Below are 25,492 nucleotides of genomic sequence, written 5' to 3' on the forward strand. Positions count from 1 at the left end.
TCATAGAAAATGACGACACACATCGGAGCGTCTCATTTTGTGTTCTCGTCCTTCCTTGTTAGCGTCTGCGCTTATTACCAGCCCACCAACGGTCAATGTCGTCATACTACACAAACCAGTACACGTACGACCTGTATTACCTCTCTCTTCACGACAATGCCTACTGTTTTCGCTTTCAACGTTCCCGTCCTGACAATATTTGAACGTGGTTCTGGTCGATGACCATATGACTGAGTTCAAGTAATTTTTCTTTATATGGCAATGGGAATGTTATATGCCTCTACTCTGGTTTACTGCAGGGCCCAAGCCGCCACTATTACCACCGTAGTAATAAATCCCTGTTGTTCCAAAACTTCTGCATTGGCATTTCTGGTGCCGACATTCTGAGCGAAATATTACGAGCAAGCCTTTAGCATGTGGCAGTTGGAAGATGACACGGCAGGCCACTCATTGCTCGGCGAGTTGAGTGACGTCGCAAGACCACATGACGTGGCCATATTCCTGACTCATGATTCTATTGTAATGAGAATTAATCCCTTCGGAATACCTGGATCCCAAGCTAGGCACGCTTTTCCTAGTCACGGTTTGTTTTGACTCCTTGGTTATAAGGGGGTATATATATATATATATATATATATATATATATATATATATATATATATATATATATAATATGGTCGAGCGTTGAATTCCTGGCTCTCTTCATTAGATTCTCGCTAGTGTTTCCAATATCATTACAGCTCGCTTTTTGCCGAGACATTGTTAGTATATGATTGCGATGGTAGCCGGGTAACTACCTTCAGAATTAAATATCGAAATGTTCTTATGGCCTTTCCTGTTACAAGAATGCGTTCTCTTTGCATCTTGAGGATTGCGTATTGTTCCCAATTTCGTTAGATTATTACTCCGCATTTACTGGGATTGTGCTCGCTAGTTAAGTTTGCTTCTTCAGAAATGTGTATCCTGCTTTAACGGGATAGTCTGAAACGTCTCGTTTGGCGGCAAATCCGTCGTGGTTTGTTTCGGTAAGTCATTCAGGCACGTTCATACGGATTAGTTAAATCGGGGCTTGTTTATTCCGGGCGCCGTTTCCATTATATGGTAGCTTACTACTTTGTGATAATGATCATATGGAAGATGGTAGAGTTATAGCTTAAGGAACTATCTATTGAGCGAGGAGCAAATGAGCCGTAATCGCTAGCCGTTAACGCTATCGCATCGTATTCACTAAAATGCAGAGCTTTAGTGTCCCGCCATTTTTCTTTTTTCATGTGTACTGTTATGATAATTTTGGTATGTTACTTTTATTCGAGCTATATAAAGTTTTTGGAAGTCACGTCTACAAATTCCTGTAAAGCAGCTGTGTGTGCCGCTACAAGGTCCCAACAAATCGATAAATATTTATGTAAGTAAACAAATAACATGCCTCTGCTCGTATTTTGAGTTTTCATTAGTATATACCATCCTTCTTTCATTACGACTGAAAAATGTTCTGGATCATTCAAGGGATAAGGAGTGGTGTACTGTATTCCTTTTTTACTTTCTGAAGATCGGCAACAGCAGCATAATTGAATGAGCACCAATATTGCATGCCTATTGGCTTCCTTGTGCCGACAGGATTGACCAAACTTTAGCGAAAACAAGAACACTTCTGGCAAATTTGATCCGGAGCCTAAGGAAGAAGAGGCCTTTGAAGTGCGTTAACCGGACGGATGCGGGCAGAAAAGCGCTAGTATTGCCTCAAACAGTGCTCTCTATAGTTGGTGCATCTTCCTAACCGTCTGTCAGGCAAACAACAGCCAATTTTTCACTCTCATGCACAGTCCACACATGCTTCCTTGCTGAGGTACGTCTCGCTAGTTCTCTAAGAAAGTATTAAAACCATACCTCTAAACTATTTTCTTACTTTTATCGGACGGAACAGGCGCGCTTTTTCACCCACCACTTTCACAGAAACGTTTAGTCACTTATATGTTTCGTTCTGTTCTTGCATTACCATCCACGGCTAGCGTAAAGAATAATGTTTGTCAGACCGAAGAATAAATATTTGTGAAGTTGCTGTTACGTGTTTTTCGCTATAATATGGGCTTAGTGATGTTCGGGCAAAGTAATAAATTTTATACTTTTATAGCATCGCCTGTAAGCCCTCCTTTCGGCTACAGCTGAAAAGAAGTGAGAAATGGGGGCCCAGGTTTGCAGTGTTTAACAGATGCATAAAGCACAGCCTCTGGAATCGAAGAATGGCAAGAACTCAATACCCTCGATATACTGCCATACGAAATACCTTCGGCCTACGCCGTACCTATAGGAGTTCTAGCAGCCATTTTTCGTCACTGTCTACCAGCAATGCAAAGGACAAACGAGCTTGCGCTTACGCTGCCATGGATGTCACTTTCGACTTATCCCCGCCATGAAACAGATGTTCGAAAATAGTAAATACATCTACTGCAAAAAAACCTCTGCCTGTGGAAGCTGCCTACCTTCTCAAAACTATATCGCTGGGAAATGGCGCTTCTCTTGTCCGGCTGGAAAAAGCCGAGAGTATGAAGTGTTTTATTATTGGAGAATGCCGTTTGCTTGATATAGAGGACTCCTATAGCAACACGCAGGCCGGTTAACACAAGGATTTTGCCGCGATCGCCGATCAGATAAGCGTAGCACTGATACACACTCTTCACAGAGAGATCTAAATTAGCAAGTTGTAATAAGCCATGATTTGTCATTTTTTTGACGCGACTACATGCTGTTCTTTGCCTTACTCATCACATACACCCACACTTCACGGCGCAAGGGCACCAGTAGCCTATGCCAAAAAAGCAAAGCGTGCTACACGAATCGAGGTTTGAATCTAGCAACCGCTGGAGGTTCGAGGAGCTCTCATGACTCCGGCGCGCCAGGAATTTAGCGGTTTAAGTCTGGCGCAGCTCTAGGTGCTGACAGATCAAAGACACGGGATAGGAGTGCACAGGCCACTTTAGAGAACCGAAGGGCTCCCTATGTTTACAAAAGAGGGCATTACCTAATAACGATTGCATAACAACTACACGAGCCGGTATATTTCATACTAAGCTTCTCATATTTTTTCGTGTAACACAGGTCGTCAACTTACTGAACACATCCTACCAGTGCCGATGCCAAGACACGTACCGCATGACATGGGCAGGTGTGATATTTTCGAGTGTAGCAGCGTCTTTTGTCGGGGGCCTTTGGTCGGCACATCGGGTCAGTCGGGTCACATGGTCGTTCGATTATCTCGTTGTGTTATGGTCATATGGGTGGCGTCTCGGGTAAGTCTCGCCTTCGTCGTGTTTTGTGGTGGGGGCGGGGGACGGGTCGGAGAAACAGAAAAGGATTAGGTCCGGCAGGCTGAGTACAAGCCATGCGATATGCCTCCTAACCTTCTGCCGATGACGCAAGAAGACACAGGGCGCCGAAGCTACGGCCGGGATGAGGGGTGATGATGACGTACCCGGCATTTCCAACTAAATGTTATGGGGCGTAGAGTGAACACAGGAGAAAGAGAACTTAGAGATAATGTTTGATTACCGTGAGATGACGTTTAATGAATAGCGGCGGGCCTAGCGCGAGCCCTCCTGTTCGCGCCACTGCCCGCTTCTTCCTTGTCAGTTACAATATCATTAACTCTCGACAGCATGTCCCATATTTTAATGACAAACTTGATGACAAAAAACATTTACCTGAGTTTGCAGACATTTTCGTATTTTAACGCTTTCTACAATTTTGTCGCGTTTTATGGTCAATACAAATTTCCAGAGGCTTATTTTCGCCGACTACGCTTGTGCCAGTGTACTCTACTGAGAGGTGCTAGAAATGTTCTTATAATTTAGGTCTATTTTACTGTTTTTAACAGAAATTGACGCAGAATTGCTGTTCAGTGTCTCAGCTCTGTTTATTGTAATGTTATGAACTTTTAAATTGACCGCGGCCATCTTATAAGTTCAGTAGCTAGACACGGCATTTGTAGTGGGAACTTGATGTTTATATACAAAGACCAAGTCAGGTTACAAAAAAATATTGCAAGGTCCATAGTACTTCAAGGTTCATCAGCTCTAAATTAAAATACTCATTAATTTCTTGGGAAAAGAGTGGACGCCTCTTCGTTTCTCTGCTAAACTCTCCCTAGAAAACTGAGCCTTTGCCAGTGTTATTACTCATTGGCACGCCCGTCGCAATCCCAGCTACTAATCGGTTTTCAAAGGCAAGCGGAGAAAAGTAAGCCATGGCTACCGTCATATAGTTAGTCAGTGGATAAGGTATCTCGACCTAAAATGTAATTACCCACGCAAGGCAGTTTGGTTAGGACGCAACCAAACAGCTTAACAAATCAGATTCATAACGCACGCAATTCAGATGCTCAGCTAAGATTATATTGCTAAAGTACTTTACGCAAGAAATCTGGTTTTGACGTTGCGAGCATACAGGGATATGCATTCCATTGAGTGGTTCCCATCTGTGTGGGTGTATATGCGTGCATGAAAGTGTGCGTGTGTGAGCGGGTCTACATCGTGCAGAAGCGCTCATGCACGCTAATGCACAACATATATAGTTTCCGTTAGTGTGCGGGCTTTGCAGGTGCAGCCGGCTTAGCTGGCGTTACTCATCTGCAACGTCCTCTCCGCTTTCTATGCTGTTTGGATGTGTTCAAATCTGACACATTGCATTTATGTGAGTCTGTCGTTTATCGCATAAACTTGGCTTCCTATGCTGTTCTCTCTGTGACCCGAGTAGTACTTTCTGCTCCACTCTAGGTCTTACCACTATAATGTGCCTTTGTAGTAGCTAAGATACCGTCTTCAGATATTGATATGAATCCAAAATATTCCTTCTGTTAGCATTCGTTCGGTCTCTGTGCGCAATGCTTTAAACTCACGAAATGATAACGGTTTTTGGAAGCAGCATTTATCAATTCTGAGAAGTAAAGCCGGCAATGCAATAACAACCAACGCATGGCTTCTGTTTCTTGTCTTTATTATTGATCATCCTGCTGACATTTCATCATCCATCCTTCTCTGCGCGGACGATTGTTTTCTTTACCACCGTGTTTGCTCTAAGAACGACCAGTCATTATTGCAGGACTACTCGAACTTGATCTGCAAATGGTGCTCGACGTGGATTATGACGTTGAACGAAACTAAATGCAAGTTTATACACGTGTCCCGTAAACTATCTAACCTGCACTTTTAACACGCGCTATACAGTACCGTACTATCTGAAGCTAAATCCTACGAATATATCGACATAGAAATAATAAGTAAGCCCTCTTTCATTGCATGTAGTCGTTTTCTTTCTCTCGTTATATCCTGGATCCTAATCTGGTCAAAGCACATCACGTCCATTGCTGCTGGCGTTTCTAAATCACTAGGGTTTATTAGATCATCCCTCACATCTTCTCTTCCAAAGGTTAGACTAATCGCATAAGACACATTCATTCGCACTAAACTGGAATATGCATCAAGTGTTAAGAACTCTCGTTAAAAGTACTTAATACATATGTTAGAGGACATTCAAAATCTAGCTGCTCGGTTTATAATATCAAATAATGATTCTATGATGCTTGGTTGAGTATTACTAATGTCAAATCCTCCGCTTGTTCAACTTCCTTGGCATCGCGTCGTAATATAGCAAGACTCTGTCTTTTCACCAACTTGATTATAATTTTCCTCATCTGCGTGAGAGCCTAATTCTGTTTGCCTTAATATTGTTACGTGGAAGATCTACAGTCTGAAAGCTCTCCGCACAGCTAACGTTGATGAGGGCACTGATTTCACGACACTCAGCGTCGTCGTCTTCTCTGAGTCTGTTGCACTTCTTCATCCTCATCACGAACAGCGAATACAGCTAAGTAATACTACCCCCCCCCGCGGGAAAAGCACAGTCCCGGTGCGGTCTATGTTAGCGAAATAGAACGTTGATAATAGGGCTTTAGACGGGACACATGTACTATTTCGGAGATTGGTACGGGGACTTCGGAACCACAGATTCAACTTCGTAGGTGACGTCGGTCACGGGGCGCAAAACACGGTAAGGGCCAGCGTAATGGGGCAAAAGTTTTTCACACAAGCCCACTCGACGGCACGGGAGCCACAACAAAACGAGAGATCCAGGAGTGTAGTGGACATCACGGTGGCGGCTGTCGTACCGGATCTTTTGGGAGTCTTGGGATGCAGAGAGCCTGACATGAGCTATCCGGCGGGCATCATGAGCGCGGGTGACGGCATCACTGGTGTAAGTACTGGTGGCGTCTGCCGCGGGTAGGGAGGTGTCGAAGGGTAGTAACGGTTGTCGGCCAAATAATAAATAAAATGGGGAGTATCCAGCGGTAGAATGGACAGATGAATTGTAGGCGAATGTGACAAAGGGGAGATGAACGTCCCAATCTCGATGGTCGTCAGACACATACATGGCCAGCATGTCTGTGAGGGTACGATTTAGACGTTCCGTGAGGCCATTGGTCTGGGGGTGATATGCGGTGGTGAATTTGTGGCGGACGGAGCACGAACGGAGAATTTCGTCAACCACTCGCGACAGGAAACAGCGGCCACGGTCAGTTAGTAGTTCACGAGGAGCACCATGATGAAGAATTATGTTTTCTAGAAGGAAGTCAGCGACGTCTGTGGCGCAGCTGGTCGGGATGGCTCGGGTAATAGCATACCGAGTAGCGTAATCGGTGGCGACGGCGATTAATTTGTTCCCCGAGGCGGAAACTGGAAAGGGGCCAAGGAGATCAACGCCTATACGGGAAAACGGGCAAGTTGGTATGGGTATCGGCTGCAGATGACCTGAAGGCAAAATTGTGGGCTTCTTCCGACGCTGACACAGTTCACACGCGGCAATGTACTGCTGGACAGAACGGTAGAGCCCCGGCCAGTAGAAACGTCGGCGCAGGCTGTCGTATGTGCGAGAGACACCCAAGTGGCCAGCCGTGGGAGCATCATGGAACTGTTCAAGGATGGTGGAGCGCAGGTGTTGTGGAACGACGAGCAAAAGGCCTGTGCCATCTGGTCGCATATTACGTCGGTATAGGGTGTTCTCGTGGAGCACAAATAAGGCGAGAGATGGGTCAGGGCGGTCGGAGGTAAGACGGAGGATAATGGAATGCAGAGAAGGATCTAGGTGCTGCTCCTTCGCAATGTTAGCAAAGGCGGAGACAGACAAGACACATGCATCATCGTCAGAATCTTAGGACTAGGGGAGTCGACGGGATGACGTGACAAACAGTCTGCATCTTGGTGAAGCCGGCCGGACTTGTAGACGACGGAAAAGGTGGATTCTTGTAATCGTAGCGCCCAGCGCCCCAAACGGCCAGTAGGATCTTTGAGAGAGGAAAGCCAGCACAAGGCATGATGGTCTGTTATCACAGTAAAATGGCGGCCAAACAAATAAGGGCGGAATTTCGTAATAGCCCAGACAAGCGCCAGGCACTCTCGCTCTGTAATAGAATAATTTTGTTCGGGTGTTGAGAGGAGGCGGCTGGCATACGCAATCACCCTTGTACGGCCGTGTTGTTGCTGACCGAGAATAGCTCCTATTCCATGACCACTTGCGTCGGTACGGAGTTCAGTATTGGCAGAAGGGTTGAAGTGGGCCAAGACTGGTGGAGTAGTTAGAGCAGCAATAAGCTCTGAGAAAGCTGCAATATCATCACGAATTTTGTTTACTTGCCAAAGTGTTCAGCACATTCACGGTTTGAATAACGCGTTCAATTCCTCGTTTCTCACAACTACCATAGCGGAGTGGAATGTCCCGCATACATAGCTATATGAATGTCACTGTTTCTCTAAAATTTCTAACAAATTCATAATTTCTGATTCCTTAAAAAACAGTTGATTGATTTATTCTTATAATTTTTGTTTAAGGCCCTTTTTCGTTTGTTTATATACTTACTCGCTTGTAATTGTTTCATAAGTTTTTATTGTGTTGACAGCTTTACGATGTGCCTATAATTTATGCTTTAAACTTAATTTATTTTGTGATTTATGATTAATTTTTGTCCCCCCTCCCCTAAGTAATGCCCCCGAACAATTAAAGGTAAATAAATAACGACTGCGACGATGATAATGATGATGACGATGATGATGATGATAATGATGATGAAAAGTGTTTGGTTGGGTTGGACACCGGTGAAAAGCAACTCTAATAAAAGCACTGCCAAAATGCACTTCTTTTAACCTGGCCTTTTGAGAGGCGGTAGGATTAAGAGTAAGCAGATTGATCTTTACAAAGCCAAGTTCTAACCGGTATCGAAGGCCGTAGTCTATATACGCAAGGCGGGGGCGATTAGCCTCGGTGTGAAGGTCAAAGGTAACTGAAGAGACGGGAACGACTAGATTAGAGCCAGCAAGCGCTAAACGAATTTCATATGCATAGGTCGGTAGCACCTTTGCACAGACGTTGTTAATACCTTCCCTGGAGTCCAGACAAATTGCCAGTAAACTCTACTCCGCGTGTCGATGTGGAAGTACCTTATGTTCGCATTCGACTTTCTATCACTCTTCAGTTCTTTTTTTCTCAATCTATGGTGAGCTGCGTGTATTTAGCTACCTCACCGTCCGCTCCGAACGTCTAATGCTTCCCTCTCGTCAGCCTTAAGTGGTGTTCGCTTCGTTTGCTCTACGAGCTTGAAACTGAATCTTCAAGGTATACGCTCGTTCAGTCATTTTCAGACGCCCGAGGCATTCCTTGGAAGGCGAAACAAGACTATACGTTTCGGCAAAAACAAAAAAAGCACGCCTTCGTTAAGAAATGTGTTTTTATATTGACAGAGAGCGTGCATAAGTTAATTGCAAGAAAATCTTGCGTGGTTTTACATAAAGTTTGAAGTTTATAACACACGCGTTGCTTTCCCGCGCACTAAGTTTGTGACCCCGGTTCGATACCCGTATTCTAGGCTGTTTCTGATGTTAAGAAATCTTGCAAACAATATCTTGATGACGCTTAGACGTTTCAAGAATAACTCTTAATGCTTCAGGCCTAATACCTTGGTGTTAAATGTAAGTTAATTCTTACACTTTGTGCATTTAGTACCTAGTTCAGAAATAAAGCGTGGTCAGAATATGCAACGCATTATACTAGTATGGTCTACGGTTGGCTGAGAAGTATCTTTATCTGCATTCTTTTTTTTTTTTTTGCTTATTGTTCCATAAAGCACTGTCTAATTAATCTTCCAATGAATGCTTGTACGAAATTATTTTAGAGAAGGGGGTGGACGTAGGCGCAGAATCGCGTGCTGCTGTCTCTCTCTTTGTCTTATAACTGCTGAGAATAGTAAAATGGCATTCTTCTGGGCTAGCTGGTGTGATTCCTGTGGTGGGTGCCAGCTTGAACTTTTAGACGAAGCGTACAGCGAACATATCGCTAACAACTTTAACGACGGGAATGAGAAGTGTGATATATATATATATATATATATATATATATATATATATATATATATATATATATATATATATATATATATATATATATATATATATATATATATATATATATGCACGCACGTGGGTAGAGAGGAAATGAAAGTTGGGATAGAGCATAATATTGTTTTGCACGTGGCAAAAGGGAGCGAAACAAAAGCAAGATATGAAGGTTAAGGCCATATAAACCATGATCTACTGAATCATGGGTAAAGCCAAGGCTGTCTACATGACGAACCGGGCAGATAACCGAGAGAAAGAGTGTAGACGTATGTGCATTGAAACTCCGGTCCGCAGAAACATAGACGCTTATAGGACCGAACATAGACATCATGAATGCTGTAACAGACAATAGTCGATTACAGTTCTCGATAGTGGTTTAATATATCCGCCTAAGTATTATTATGTAATAAAATATCGATTATAAGAATCACAGACACGAAGAAGAAAAAGCAGTTTAACGAGAAAATATGATAGTAGCTTCAATCAGAAAAGACAAAGTTCAAAAAGTATTCGGTGGAGTTGGAGGTTAGAAACTTCTCTGCAGGGTTTTAAATGACTGCGTCCAAAACATTAAGCATTCGATTTCCAATAAAGTTTACGTTGGAGGTATGTTTCGCCGGTAGGTAGGCATAGACATTTATTGAATGAAAGGGCGAAGAGGTTAGTCAGAAAAGAGAATTTCTGACCTGCTACTCTGCGATGGAGAAAAAGAGCAAAGACGAAATAAAGGTCGTAATGGCTCACAATGCGTTTAGAAGAGGTGCAGGCGGGTAAAGGGTACGGGCAAAGAGCTGGAACTCAGATACGCAAAAAAACATCCATGGTGCGAAAGGCCAGCAACAAAACGAATTGCCTCGATATCTTGCAGAGGTATTCCACAATAGAAAAAAAATTGGAGGAGCAGCAGCACGTCAGTGCAGGAAAATCGGAGATAAATGCAGTTCCCCATGTAAAGCTCCCCTTTCTGTTGGCCTCAGACTACTGCATTGCTGTTCTACGGCGGGTGTTACATCGTATCAAAGTCATGTGGTGGAAAAAGATTCTTTGTGGAGAACAGAATATAGCATATCTTATGAGAAAGGTAAATTGCTCTTGGAGCATATTTAATGGCCACTAGATAAAAGAGATGTTTTTTTTGTAAAGACCATGTGTAAGATATAACACGGCCGCTAACGATTGGTGTAAAAACCTCTGAATGAAGATAATATTTTACTGATGCATGCTTATGAACAAGAGCAAGAGGCGCATGCTTTGGAAAGTTTACTTTCTTTAAACTACAGTTTCACTCACTTCTTCTGGCTCAGTTATTTGGCGAAGTTGTAGGTAGAGAACGTTTTCTGTTATAACAACCAAATTAAAAGTAGTATGGCAAAACTACTCGTCACAATAACTCGTACAGATTAAGGAAAATTAACATCTTGAGAACACAATAAGATTTTCCGAAGTTAATATATAGGGAAGCCTTTTTCCTTGCTCTTTAATTTCAACAAGCTGTGTAACTCAATTTCCTTTATGAATTATTTCTTTGCTTTAACACTTTCAGTGTATATGCATTAAATTATTTTGTGAAATTATTTTTACAATTCTGGCAAAGCTGCTATAGAGGAAAGCGCACTGGAAAACCATTTGTAGCTAACATTTTACGCTTATATTGTCACGTGGTGGTGACCAGGGTCGATGACACAAATGAGGACACAGGCCTGATGGTATTGAAAGTAATTCTTTATTGGGCTGACTTGCACCCGCAAAAGAACTAAGCAACTCGGCGGCGGCGATAGCAACAAACATGCTCGTCGGTCGTCGGACAAAAAAATGCTCCTCACATTCGGCAACGCTCAATTTAAAGGCTGCACAGAACAACCTAGATAACGTCGCACACAGCTACCAGCACGGGCTCGAACATTGTGGAAAGACACCTGATTGGCCGGAACCTTCGAGACAAATCTCGGTGCATCAAAACTGATAAAGGTGTGACTCGCGACATCGAGCATTAACAAACAAAGATTACGGAACTGATACGCGGTCCAGAATCAGAGTGATAAGCCTGTATGCCGGCGGCTGCAACAAATACGGTTTTGAAGGTTTCGCGGCATTACTCCCCTCTTAAAAAAACATCGCCTCGATGTTCCAAAACAAAGAAACGTAAACATAACACTGCAAAGTTTAAACACCACAGATTCTTTAACGCGCGTAATGTGGCTTCAGTCGTACATGTACAATTTCTGGGCGTGCGCGTCGCCGTTGTGATGCTGACGTTCCGTCGGGAATGACTTCATAGTCCAGTGGTCCGACGCGGCGAAGGATTTTGTATGGCCCAAAGTATCGACGCAACAACTTTTCACTTAATCCGCTACGGCGAATTGGCGTCCAAACCCACACTTGGTCTCCTAGATTGTACTCTGCCTGGCGTCGTCGTAAATTGTATCGTCGGCTGTCGGTGCGCTGTTGGTCTTTAATACGCAGCCGTGCGAGTCGTCGGGCTTCCTCTATGGCGCTATCTCACCGCTAAGCAGATGGTCGTCAATTTCTTGTGGTCATTCACCTGGGCATGGTCGTGGAGCGTCGGCTGCAAATCCGCGGAGACCGACTCGTCGGTACGGGCAGTGGCGCAGAATGTGGCCGGCCTCACCGCAGAGGAAGCATAATGGCCGGTTGTTTGCAGTCCTCCAGGCGTCGCACTTCCTGGGGTTTGGGGGTCGTTGGTAGGCTTGGCGGGCGGGGGCCAAGGGGCGGTTTTCAGGAACAGTACGGTAGCGGCGAGGGCTCGGAAAGTCATCACGTCGGGGCGCAGGGCGAAGTAATGCACCAGCGTAGTACATTGATGTTGCCTCTTGTGCTGGAACAGTCGCAGCCGTCGCTTGAGGCACGCCCAGCGCCTGCTGGACTTCTTCACGGACGACGTCCGCGAGCGTCGCCACCTGGGGTTATTGCGATGATGGCATCAATCGGCGGAGCTCCTCTCGCACGATCTCCCGCATGAAGTCCCGAAGGTTCTCTCCACTTGCAGATGCGCTGAGGTAGTGGCATGAGTAGTCTGGTTGAAGTGGTCGCTCGTAGTGGCGCATCCGGGTGTCCAACGTCTTCTCGATGGTCGATGCTTCACTCTCAAATTCTTCCACAGTTCTCGGCGGGTTCCGGACAAGCCCCGCAAAAAGCGACTCTAACGCCTCGCATTAGGAATTTCACTCTCTCACCTTCGGTCATGTTAGGGTCGGTGAGCCGAAACAGGCGTGTCATCTCCTCTACGTAGACCAGGACAGGCTCGTTAGGAAGTTAAAGTCTAGACTGAAGGAGAGCCTGGGCTCTTTCCTTTCGGACAACGCTTGAAAAGGCAGTCAAAAACGCGTCCTTGAAAATGTCCCAATCCTTCGTAGCTGCCTCATGATTTTCGAACCAAACTTGGGCATGTCCTTGAAGAACAAAGTAGACCTGCCTGAGTTTCGCAGCGTCGTTCCATCCGCTGAATTCTGCCACACGGTCGAAAACGTCCATCCAGTCTCCAGCATCTTCATCCGGTCGTCCATGGAAGCAGGGGGGATCACGGGGTTGGACGAAAACAACCGGTGCTGTAGGCTGGGCCATTGTCAGCGTCGATGCCTTCCGAGATCGAATGGGGTCAGACAGCAGACCGTGTTGGGTTGTAGGCCTTGAAGTCGGCGGCTGGCTCGGTGACCTGTAGGCTGGTCTTCCAGGGCGACAGGAACACGGCTTGGGTCTTCACTTGAAGGATCATACCCAGTACCTCCACCAGATGTCAAGTGGTGGTGACCAGGGTCGATGGCACAAATGAGGACACAGGCTTGATGGTACGGAAAGTAATTCTTTATTGGGCTGACTTGCACCCGCAAAAGAACTAAGCAACTCGGCGGCGGCGATAGCAACAAACGTGCTCGTCGGTCGTCGGACAAAAAATGCTCGTCACACTCGGCAACGCTCAATTTAAAGGCTGCACAGAACAACCTAGATAACGTCGCACACAGCTACCAGCACGGGCTCGAACATTGTGGAAAGACACCTGAGTGGCCGGAACCTTCGAGACAAATCTCGGTGCATCAAAACTGATAAAGGTGTGACTCGCGACATCGAGCATTAACAAACAAAGATTATGGAACTGATACGCGGTCCAGAATCAGAGTGATAAGCCAGTATGCCGGCGGCTGCAACAAATACGGTTTTGAAGGTTTCGCGGCAATATGAGATCTATGAGTGCGTAATATTCCAGCGTGTATAGTCATTTAGTTAGTTTAGACAGCCCTCTTTTAGAATGAAAAACATGGCATTTTGAAAAAAAAAAAAAACCTGAATGAATGAATGAATGAATGAATGAATGAATGAATGAATGAATGAATGAACGGCTTACAACAAGCAATATGAAGCTGAAAAAAAGCTACACATCACTGAAATTATAGGCATCGGTCACACAAAGTAAATGGTACTTGTTGGAAATGAATCATGTGTTGGACAGACTTATTTCTCTCCTGTACGCTGAATGACATATGCTAATAATGGCAACTGAAAATATTGGCTCGTCGATTAACATCAAAGTTAACATATTTTCATCTAACTACGCTCTATACTGTGGCGCAGTGTTCATTTCGTTCTATGGCGGTTGTACACGTGTCCATGAAAAATCTGAGACAAGTATAGATCCCACAAGGGCATTTTGTTTCTATCATTACAGTGAAATATATGCTCCCTCAGTCCCATGCATTAACACAGCCCTAACATTTACGTCTTTTATATTGCCTCTGTTTTGGCTGATAGGAGTAAAAGCTTAAATGACTAGTAGTTTGGTCGACTGCTCGCGAAGAAGGAAGTGTAGCGTTTCGTAGATGGGTTCATTAAAACAAGATAAAGTTCCTCTACCGAGCGCGGTTTTACATTATAGTGCCTTGTTAACCTTTGCTGCTGACTCGGAAAAGCTTTTCATATCAATTACGCCTCACGCTCGTCGAATGGAAATAAACAATATCTGAAAGGTTGAAAAGCTTGACAGCACGTGCGGAAGAAGAGGGATAGTAGAACAGCGCTCTGTGAAAAGAGAACTCGTTGAGTAGTTGGTACTTGCTATTTAGTGCATAGAGTCCATACAACTATAAAAAAGCAATGCACACACAAACACAACCCCTAAAAAAACAAGGGTTTATATGTATTACAGTGTTCTTTACGAGCCTTGAAAAACAAGTCTTTTTTATTTTTAATGCAACAGTACCCGACTAGACGAATCTCAGAAAAAGCTAAACCAGGATAACGAAGTGCTGTCCCCTTTCCACCCATCAGTCTTCATAGAACGTCATGACCTCTATCGGTGCGCACGTTTAATGCTTCCTACAAATAAACGAGGGGAAATTCGTGTCTGCTGACTCCCATTTCCAAGTCTATTGAAATAAAAAGCTACGTCGGGCTCTTTATACAAAGCATCGTTTCATGCCTATTTGGCCTTGACGTTAATTCGGACGGAAGAAAGCGCAGCGGTATCAGGTACGGAGAGAAGCAGGCCAGGACTATTTTTGATAAATCTCAACGAGCGTATCAGACGCGTCTTCGTCTCTTTCATTCGTCTGCGTTATCATCTGCGCACTTTTGAAGCACGAACACACTGCTCTGTTAATGCTGGAGAACTAAGTATTCCACTCAGTGGAGAACCCGCAGCAATTGCTGAAGATAACCGGATTGGTCGAACTGCTTTGACGTCCAATATGAAAAGCCCGAACCAAAAATGCAGGAATTTTGCTTAACGCGAGTGGAGAGAACGTGAGATGCAAATCAAATCCGTCACTTTTGGAACCCCTGTTACACACGCTATCTGGAAGCCACGTCGCATGTTTTTTTTTCTTCATTGCATGGATGTACAACATCTCTGAAAGGCTTCTAGGTTTACTTTGCATCCTGCAAATCCGGCGTTAGTCCACGCAGGCTGGCTTTCAAGGGTTGGGCGAGGAGGAGGAGGAGGGCGGAAGACAGGGGTGTTAACCAGAAAGAATGAATTCAGGTTGGCTACCCTGCACTGGGGAAGGGGAATGGAGGAGGACAAAGGAGGCTTGGGTGAATCGGCACGTATCCATGTCGAATGATATATACATATTGTAGTAGTTTATAATTTCTTGCTAAATGGTAATGAGTGAGATCAGAGAGGCACTACTTAAGAAGCTGTGAATAAGATAAAGTAGCAAAGTGCATGGCGCTGATACGTGAGTGTACGAAAATGAGGATTGGCCGTACTAGCCGCAGAAGGGAGCCTTTAAGGCGATCGCCCCACATATGTACAAACAAAGCTTAAGCGCCCTAAAATTTAGGTGCCGTAGTGCTCAACCAAGGATTGTTTCTTCCGTCACCAGCGAAACGTCATCCGTGCTGCCTACACCGCCTGCTGCAGGTTTGCTGCGGCAGAAGATGAAATAAAGTTTTCACAAAAATAGAGGAGTATATATCAATTCGGGGTTAAGGATGTATGAGAGGACCGTGCCTTTTGCTGCTTTATTATTACACACATGCTTATAAGCATACAAGCTTAAGCTGCCAATTTATGTAACAGGCCAAATGAAGAAACACTAGCAGCCAAGAAGACGCACACAGGAAAAAACAGAGATGCAGAAAGAAAGAGGCTGGAAAGAACGTACCTCTTTCTTTCTGCATCTTTGTTTTTTCCTGTGTGCGTCTTCTTGGCTGGTTAGTCTTCATGCAATGCACCAACTAGCCCAACAACGTGCTTTACTGAAAGACTAAACGACATACACGCAAAACGCTTACGTGTACCCAAGCCAGTCATCCATACCTTGCGTGTCCTAATCAGTATCTCTGGACCGCAACTCAAGGGTCGTGAGCAAGAATCACGCTTAGAATTCTTAAAATAGCCTTCCAGCGAAATCAGTTTTTTTTTTTTTTAGAAAAATAAATTATTTAAGGCATGCGACGACTTATCGTTGTCGCATGTTTGAAATTCTCGGTTTTGATGTGTTCACTTTATCAACAAATCGTGTTTGCTTTTTTTCACTCTCAACTCTGCCTCTGCCACCGACCACACCTTTAAACGATGCCAGACTGTTAACACTGTACCATTAGTAATTCTCTGCACGAAACGTGCCCCATTTAATTCTGTGACTTCTCCTTTAGTTTTTCTTTTGCAATCTGTATTGTTGCTTGTTACTTTCTTTTGCAACTGTCTCCAATAGGCCTATTGGTGCATATTTTTTTTTCCAGAAAGTTACGTTTCTTCGGCATTTCCTATCTAGCGCAGATTACACTCAAATCCTTTCGAATTGTGCCGCCGCCAGCTCTCTCATAGTATTCGAAATGCTGATTAATGCTACCTTGCAGCCACCAACAAGCAAGTTTAATGATAATATTTTGCCATTGTACAAAGAGAATCCGTCATAAAAATATGCTTTCTTCCCAAGAAACGATGTTATTTAGTGAACATACAGCAAGCCTGTGTTTACACATGCAAGACGATTTTAATAATTATTATAACTGAACAGCAACTGCTAAACAAAGTAAAATATAACGTGCTTGCCAAACGTGTTCGTGGTAATAACAAAATATAGCTCTGTGGTTAGAGCTCTCCGCCGCGGATTCAGTTCAGTTCAGTCATTCAGTCGTGTCCGACTCCTTCGTGACCCTATGGACCATGTCATGCCACGCTTTCCGGTCTCTCACTATCTTCCTAACATCACATAACTTCATCTGCAGTGCCTCGAGGATGCCATCTAACCATCGCGTTCGCTGCCTACTCCTTCTCCGGCGACCCTCAACCTTTCCCAACATCAAATCTTTCTCCAGCGACTCCTTCTTCTCATCAGATGATCAAAGTAGCTGAGCTTTAACTTTAGAATTTGACCCTCCAGTGAGCAGTCAGGGTTTATGGTCGACAATATCGACTGATTTGATCTTCTGGCAGTTCAAGGAACTCTCAAGAGTCTTCGCCAGCACCACCGCGGATTACAAGCACGGAAAATCGTATCCATGCCGCGGCGGCTCGTTTTCAACGGAGGTGAAAAACAAGGCGCTTGTGTGCTGAGGGATGTCAGTAGACGTTATGGAACCCCAGGTGGCCCAAGTTTTCGTAGACCTCCTTACGGCGTCACTCATAGTGTGGGTCGCTTTGGGAAGTTAAGCGTCTTAAAAGAAACAATTATTAATAAAAATGGCAGCTATCCTGAATCAAACTTCGCAAAGTCTTCAAAACGTGAAAGACAGGAGCCTACCTTGCCATAGCCAGTTATTTTCTCTTTTTTTTTTTCGAACAACGTGATGACAGCAGGACAATGCAAGAAAAAAATATTCATTGCGAAAATTATTAAGCACATTCGTGAGCTCAGCAAGAGCGGAGGATGGAACACGTAGAAAATGTCACGCCAAAATAAGTGGAAGGCTTTTCACGCCGTTTCTCTCTTCACCAGAAGCACGAAATCATAGGAGGGTGGACACTTAAGCAACAGTACTAAAATCCCTAAAGTAGCTTCGGCTGTGAGGAACGAGAAGGAGACCCGGGAAAAACGAGCGCAGAATTTTTTTTTTTTTCCGTGCACCGCGTCACACTGCCGTTTAGCACAACGTGCAGAATATCCATTGTTTGCTCACTTTTTTTCGCTACCTGAGTGGTGTATTCACACTGCCCTCTAGTAAAAAGGCGAGTGTCAGGACGCCAGCGCGAGAGAAGTAGCGAGCGAAGTTTCTTTTTCGCGGCACCCAGCCTCACTATAACAGTGTTGCGAAGGTGCAAAGAGCACTCCGCCTTAGTTACTCGCTTACTTTTTACCGTCCAAGGAAGATAAATGACGGTTCAAGCTTACGTCAGCCAGCGTACACTTAGGGCTGGCGAGCAGGGCCTGCGGCTAACGCTCCACTTCCGCTCGGTTGTCCGCTGGGTCCGGCCGCCAGCACTTCTCGGTTGCTTTTGCAAAAGATAACACATTCTTTTTAATGCTCTGGCACTACAAACATCTCGTTTGCTTTCGCCAAAAATAACACATTCTTTTATTCTCTGGCCTTACCGGGCGCGTGGTTAATTTCAGGTATGTTCTTGTGGTCCCCATGCATTAAAATAACTGGAGAAAGAGAAATAGAATTGCAGGCAAAATCTTCTTAGGAGAAGATTGGAGCCCAGGAAATTTTTTTGGTAAACCAGTGGGCAGTCTGACAGCTATTACCACAGCCGAACGCCCCGCGTATTTAACTACAGCTGTTTCGCAATCTGCATTGCATGTCAGCGTCTCCATCAACATCAATCTGTACGCAGCAAATCCGTTGCCCAGTTATGGTGCCTTAATGTGATCAAAATTTTATCGTGCCCTTACATCAAAGCCTCAAATAGGAGATTTTGCGAATCTTTGTATGACACCTCACCTTGAATCTCTATCCTTTATCCCAAAGCGAAATGAAACGAGACTTGCTGGCGGACGCACACGTAAGGTTGTTTTGACTGTCAGGAGGTGAGAGGAAATGGTGTAGCGGAAAAACGACCATAGAAAGAAGAAACAATGTTTGCTCCCAAGGCCAAAGAAGAAAGTACACAGAGGAATATCAGAAAATAAAGAAAGTTTAAGGTAATTCTTGGGGGTGCGAATGCTAAAGCCTTGCGCATCGGACTGGTTGAATCTTACAGCGCTTAGATCCGTGCCACGTGGGGATGATGGAAGAATTTGGGCGTAAATGAAGCGCTTCTTAGGAAAGCGTGAAGGACAACGCTGCCTTCTCAAAGAGGCGACTTGGTATCCACCGTCAGTTCATCTCCATTTCGGCTCGGAAAGACGGGAATTCTAAGCCACTCTCTGCCGTACCGCCTTCCAATTTTCTCCGTTGAAGGAACCGTGATGCGATTTCTGAAGCTAGAGCATCCATCCAGATAATGGCCGCTTCTTCCGTCGAGATGAGAGGCACCCAGGCAGCCCGAGGACGTAAGTCGGGCACTTTATGTGAGGGTTCTTGAATGAAAGGAAGTCAGACGGCTTCCCTAATGGCCGAGTGTTTTAAAAACGGTTTTAGCGGTTAGAGGACGTGCGTCAGGCATTTTGTCGTGACCATTTTTTGTACCAATATGTTGCGAAGTTTAAAACATTTAGATAATTGTCTATCAAAGCGTGGCTGTTTTAATTCGCAAGTTGCTGCCGCGAAGAAATCAAAATGATCCATTAGGGCAGTAACGGATTCACGCTCTTCGTGACTTTTTTTTTTCCTTTCACCCACGGACTGATATAAGCGATAACGTTCTCTAAGTATACGAAATATGCCCATCTGGGCGCTTAAGGATGCCAAGGGAACAGATAAGAATTTAACACAAACCAGTTTTATCAGTCGGTTTTTTGCGGTTGCAGAGGAGCTGAGTATTAAGTCTTGCATATTGTATTAACCTCAATATTGTTTGCTATTTTTGTTACCTGCATCGGCCCGTATACCAGTACAGCTAAATTAAAGACAGGGAGGAACTAGTTTTTGCAGTGCGTTTCTGGCTTCATGCGTGTAGATCTTTTATTGTTATGTATGTATAGGTATACATAAATTAAAAACATGACGGTGAGCAATTCCGCTGAGCACCTGATAGAAACAAATACATTTATCTTTGTCGTGAACACAGCAGGAGGAACCGAAATTAGCGCCAGCAGCTACAGATGAATCACAGAGAGGCGCGTTGCCAGCATGATGGTCAGCTGTGATGAAGCTCTTCCTGTCGAAGCCATGATTACAGATGTGTGATATGCCCCTGCGGAGTGTAAGATAGTGACAGCAACGGTTCTATTGCAAGCAAGGCTTCTACTTCTGGGAGTCCTCGTAACGAGAGGTTAGCGTGACGGCAAACAGCAAATTTCGAACAGCAAACGAAATTAACCCGCGCACGTAAACAAATACGCTCGCATCGCAATACAACACAGGCTGAAAGGCCGGCCAAGAAAGGTTTTCAATCCAGATAATGACCTCAACACGAGGTTAAACATGTCGCAATAACAAAATTCACGTTTCTGACTCGACCAAAAAACGTTTTGGATCTAAAGCAATGAGGTTGAGGCGAAGCATATCTTTTCGCTGTTTCGCTAAGCGATCCAGTTCTTCTCATAGTCATCATCATCATCATCATCATCATCATCAGCCTGACTATACTCCCTGCAGGGCGAAGGCCTGTCCCATATTTCTCTAATTAACCCGGTTCTGTGCTAGCTCCATTCACTTGACCTCTGCGAACTAACCTCATCTGCCCACCTAACTTTCTGCCGCCCCCTGCTACGCTTTCCTTCCCCTTGGAATCCCGTTTGTTACACTAAGCGACCATCGGTTACCCTCTCTTCGCACTACATGTCCTGCCCATGCCTATTTCTTCTTCTTGATTTCCACTAGAATGTTCTTCTCATGTAATCCTTATCATTTTTTGAGGCGCTCCCCTTTTCTTAGACGCTTGATTTGAATGACTGTTTAACTACTCTGAATGCCAATACAATATTTGCTGAATATTATGCGCACAAAGTGCAACAAATATCTCCAAACGCTGAAAATATTTGCCCAGCTCGCGAAGCACACTTTTCATTTTTTTTTTTTACTCTCAAGCATTCGTCCGAACGAAAGATGAGAGAAGGCGTTTCCTGCCTGATAGTACGGCGTCACCTGCTGCCTTCCTACCAGTTTTCTCCATAAATATACAGCAATCTGTTGCTAGGCATTTATCCATCTTATTTCGTAATAGAAAATCCAGAGCCCATAAATAGGGGCATTAAATTGCTGAGAAAAGTCTATCCGGGTACTTATAAGGCCATCATCACCAGCCTGGCTACGCTCACTGCAGCGAACAGGCTTCTCTTATAGACCAAGAGCGACCGCGATACAGTGCTTGTTGCGGCCAGCTTATCTCCTGAAAAGTCTTAAAACCATCGGCGTAACGAAATACTCGCTACAACGCACTACTCTTGAATTTGTTTTTGAATGAAGCCCAAAATATATAGAGTGTCTCTTTTGCTGCCTTTGCATTCATATGCCCGGCTCATGACCAACGCATCCATTTCGACATGGATGTCATCCACTTGCGTATTAACGCGATAGTGTTAATGACGTTCTTCGCCAGAAACAAAGGAATTGGCTTAGTGTGACAGATAAAGCGCTTTTCCTTTACCTGAAACTAATTATTTAATTATCAAATTTAGTTGGCGCCGCCGTTGTTGTCGGAATGGACGTGAGCGTTGTGAACGAAAACTTTGAGGTGTTCGACGTTCCTCAGAAAGCTTTGGCTATGGGCGACCGAGTGTTGCATTGGAACAACCAGAGTTTCGCTGAACGCATAGACGTTTCCCGGCGTTCTATACAGAACAAACTTTTATGTCCTGCACATGCGATGCTGGAAGACGCCTTCCCGCTCCCCTCGGTCAGCTCTGCGCGGCGCGTAATTCCGTCTTCTCAACAGTAGGGTCCCGCACCTTCTCTCTCCTCACTGGTTGCCTCTCAGCGGGGTAAACGGCGGTAGTTACCGAGAGGTGTCACTAAACGCAACCTAAGGTAATATACACTCACTGTAGGCAGGAAATGATTATGGTGAAGGAAATTGAATAGTGTTACCATTGTCACGCCATCACCTCGTGGCTCTGTTCATGGCTTGTTTTGCGGCTATTAAGATTTTGACACTACATAAAGCAACCTAAAGGGTAACACCCCCCAGGAAAGATCTTGGTTGCGTATTTTATCATTGCGGTTAGAACAAAACTAAAAAAAAAATGAAAAAAAGTTGCACTTAGAGGATTCGCGATGTTTTATTCGCTTAGTGGTGAGGTAAGCAGTTTCAGTCGATTGCGCCACTGAAGCAACGAGTACTGCAAGCGTTAAAGCCGCTGTTATTCATTTTTACAATATTTCCGCTATCTGTCGCCAGGTGACGCTGCTCAGCGGACCCTACCGTTGAGGGAACGGAATCACGCCTCCGCGGCAAGGTGTGCAGTGTGGAAACTACCCTTACCCTCCTCTCTACGCTAGGTCATGCATTTTCTGGGATGCCAGATACATTCCCCTCCTCTCCGTGGCCAGCACCACGTACCTGAGGAGTCACGCGGTGACCCACGTGACACAACTGGCGAGAGCTAGCGTTTGAAGCTTAGGCCGGCGCTGTGGCGGAGGTGACTACGAGGCGACCAACTGTAGCGGCGGCGCGCCTCCCTTTGTTGGTCATTTCCAAGGCTGATTTGACATGCAATCTGCTTGCGAGTAGTGGAGCTTCGCTCGAAAACTGTCCAAAAGTGTGCTTTTTTAAGACGCTGGACTGCTGATTTGCATACCCGGGTTCGTCCATTAGCACCGGCGACTGTTTTTTATTGAAGGCAATCCGAACAGGCCTTCGTGTTTGCGTTGTCAGCCAGCTGGTAAGCCAGATTCTCGAAATTACTCCACAGCCCTCTACTACAGCCACCTATTTCTCTCTTTCGGGTTTCACTGCTGCTTTTTCTTGCGGCACGGTTCAGGTGTGCGCATAGTAGCTGTGACAGGTACTTCGCCTTTCCTTCCTGTAAACCATTCCGTTTGAGGTTTTTTAGAAAGCGCACAGCTGGAGGTCAAATCAGGCTTGGAAATGATCTCTAACGGTATGGTTTACAAGAAAAGACCAGTATCTGTAACACTTTCTCAATGGACACGTAAGCCGCAATGTAGAGGTTATTTCCAAGGCTGTCTTGACGTTAAAAGGACCTCTAACGGAATGGTTTCTAGGAAGAAAAGGCGCAGTATCTGTCACTTTCTGCGTAGACACATGTCCCGCGCCGTAGAGATCATTTCGAACGGTTATTTCACCTTTATATGTGCATGCGAGAAGAGGAGCTTGGCTCCAAAATCGCGATAATGGCGCTGACAGGTGATAGCTGGCATTGACTGTGGCGTCACCCTTACGAGACCTTTGCATTCGGAGTCAAGCTATCTAGGCCACGCAGCTATGTTCAAACAGCTTGGCATAAACCGTGGCTTAATATGTCGAGCGGTAGAGCACGGGGTCGGGTCATACGCTTAAAGGCGAAGCATAAGTGCCCCTATAATTTTTTCTTGACCTAGTATGTTCTTTTTTCTACATTGTTTCTACATTTTCTACATTTCTTACATTTTATATTACCTCTACGTTGCTTTGAACAGGAATCATTTTGAGTGTACAATGCGGCAGAAAAGTAACTGTTTCCTTGTCAAGTTCCAAACCCTGCCACGCTGCATGCAAACGTCGGGTGACGATGCACTGCCGTTGTGGTGACTTGCATAGTGCAGCGTTGCGACACCAAAAGAGCATCGTCAAATATGTGTTTATGCAGTGCAGTACGGTTAGAAACTTGAATGGGAGACAGTTGATTTTGAGCCCGGCACTAGTGTCATCCACTCAGCCCAGTCCATACGCACTGCCACAAATACAGTTGCAGGAATCGATTGCAGTTACTGCTTGGGTGCACAAGAGCCTGTGAGATGATAGGTGCATACGGTAAAGGAAATGGTCAGGAGACTTCTTTGCGCAAGTCTCAGACACCCCTGATGTCTGTAGAGGCTGTGTCTGCGTTCGGAGCTATATATACTCTTTGAAGGGTGAGGCTTATTATATTGCGTTGGAACTAAAATGTTCTAAAGAGAAAGCGTAGGAAAGCATAGGCATTTTTAGAATACGTAGGTTACATCTTCTGTAGATTTTCATGGCTTAACGCGGATTTGCTCACTTTTACATTCCTACAGCTCTATATTTGCTTAGTCAAAGTGATACGGCAGCAAAATTGTGTAGTACGTTGTTTCGCGTCGGAATTTCTTACTAGTTCTACCTGCGTAGCCTATTTACGGGCATGTAAAATAAAAAGACAGTACCTGGGTGAGTTAGCTACATTGTGTGGTATAAACGTTTGAGTCAGAAAAAATTTAAATAAATTTGTTGGTACTAGTTCTACCTGCGTAGCCTATTTACGGGCATGTAAAATAAAAAGACAGTACCTGGGTGAGTTAGCTACATTGTGTGGTATAAACGTTTGAGTCAGAAAAAATTTAAATAAATTTGTTGGTAGTTTTATTTCATTGCTGCGTAGCCTATTTACGGGCACGGAAAATGAAAAGAGACAATTACCTGAGTAAGGTAGCTACATAAACTTTGTTTTTATCAGAGCAGGGCGTTGCATTAATAAAATCTTGTCCAAATATCTTTTTTTTTCTCTTCTTCTTCTTTTATTCTTTCTCTATCTTCTTTCGAAGCTGTATTTTGAGTTCGTTTTTCGTGATAAAAGTAATTGACGATAACTAATCATCCCTTACAGTTAGCTCAGTGCACTTACTCTCGACATAAATCTGTCCCACAAGATACGACTCAACGATGCAGCGTAAAGTTCACTTTTATCCGAGTTCAATAACTGAAGGTAATAAAAAAAGACCTACAATTAGTCCTACGCAGGTTTATTTTATAAGCTATGCAACTATATAAGGCTGTTTTTAGAGTTGTTATGCCGGACATGAGCTGCACAGCTGCTGTGGATACATTCTGCAGTTACATTACGTACACTGTGCGCATGAGCCAAGTAATGCTGCGCATTACTAATGATATTTAGAAGAGTTCGGTTGGTACTGGCTTCCCTCGTCTGTGAGCGTTTTTTCACGTGCAATAAAAAAAAAAAACGCTGTTTAATACAAAATCACAACTGCTATTGTTGATACACTTCAACGTTTTCAACCTTCTCAAACCCCAAGAGGATATCGGTGCTTAGCACTCTCATCTATGCTATCTCTGTGACATATTTGTCCGAATCGTTCTTCTCATCTGGTTATGAAGTTCTGTAAGATTTGCAATGAAATTACAATTTTTTTCTAGTAAAACCGACGTAGTTTTCTTACACATAAGTTTGTTCTGTACAGTCATACTTATATCGTGCTATACTTGTAATCAACATTTGAAATCGCGAGCCAGTCTGAGTGATTTTGATTATAAACTTTAAAAGTATAAAACCCTGTTACGCAATATTTGTTTCCAATCATTGTTCAACATGATGTTTGTTTCCGGACTGATGGTTTCAAATCAGTAATATTCGATTTCCTTAATAACGAAAGCATTATTATCCCTTAGGATTTTAGCATCATTTCTTTTCGTG

Source organism: Amblyomma maculatum, chromosome 6 (assembly GCF_055883805.1).
Source record: "Amblyomma maculatum isolate TAMU_Amacu chromosome 6, ASM5588380v1, whole genome shotgun sequence".
Lineage (NCBI taxonomy): Eukaryota > Metazoa > Arthropoda > Arachnida > Ixodida > Ixodidae > Amblyomma > Amblyomma maculatum.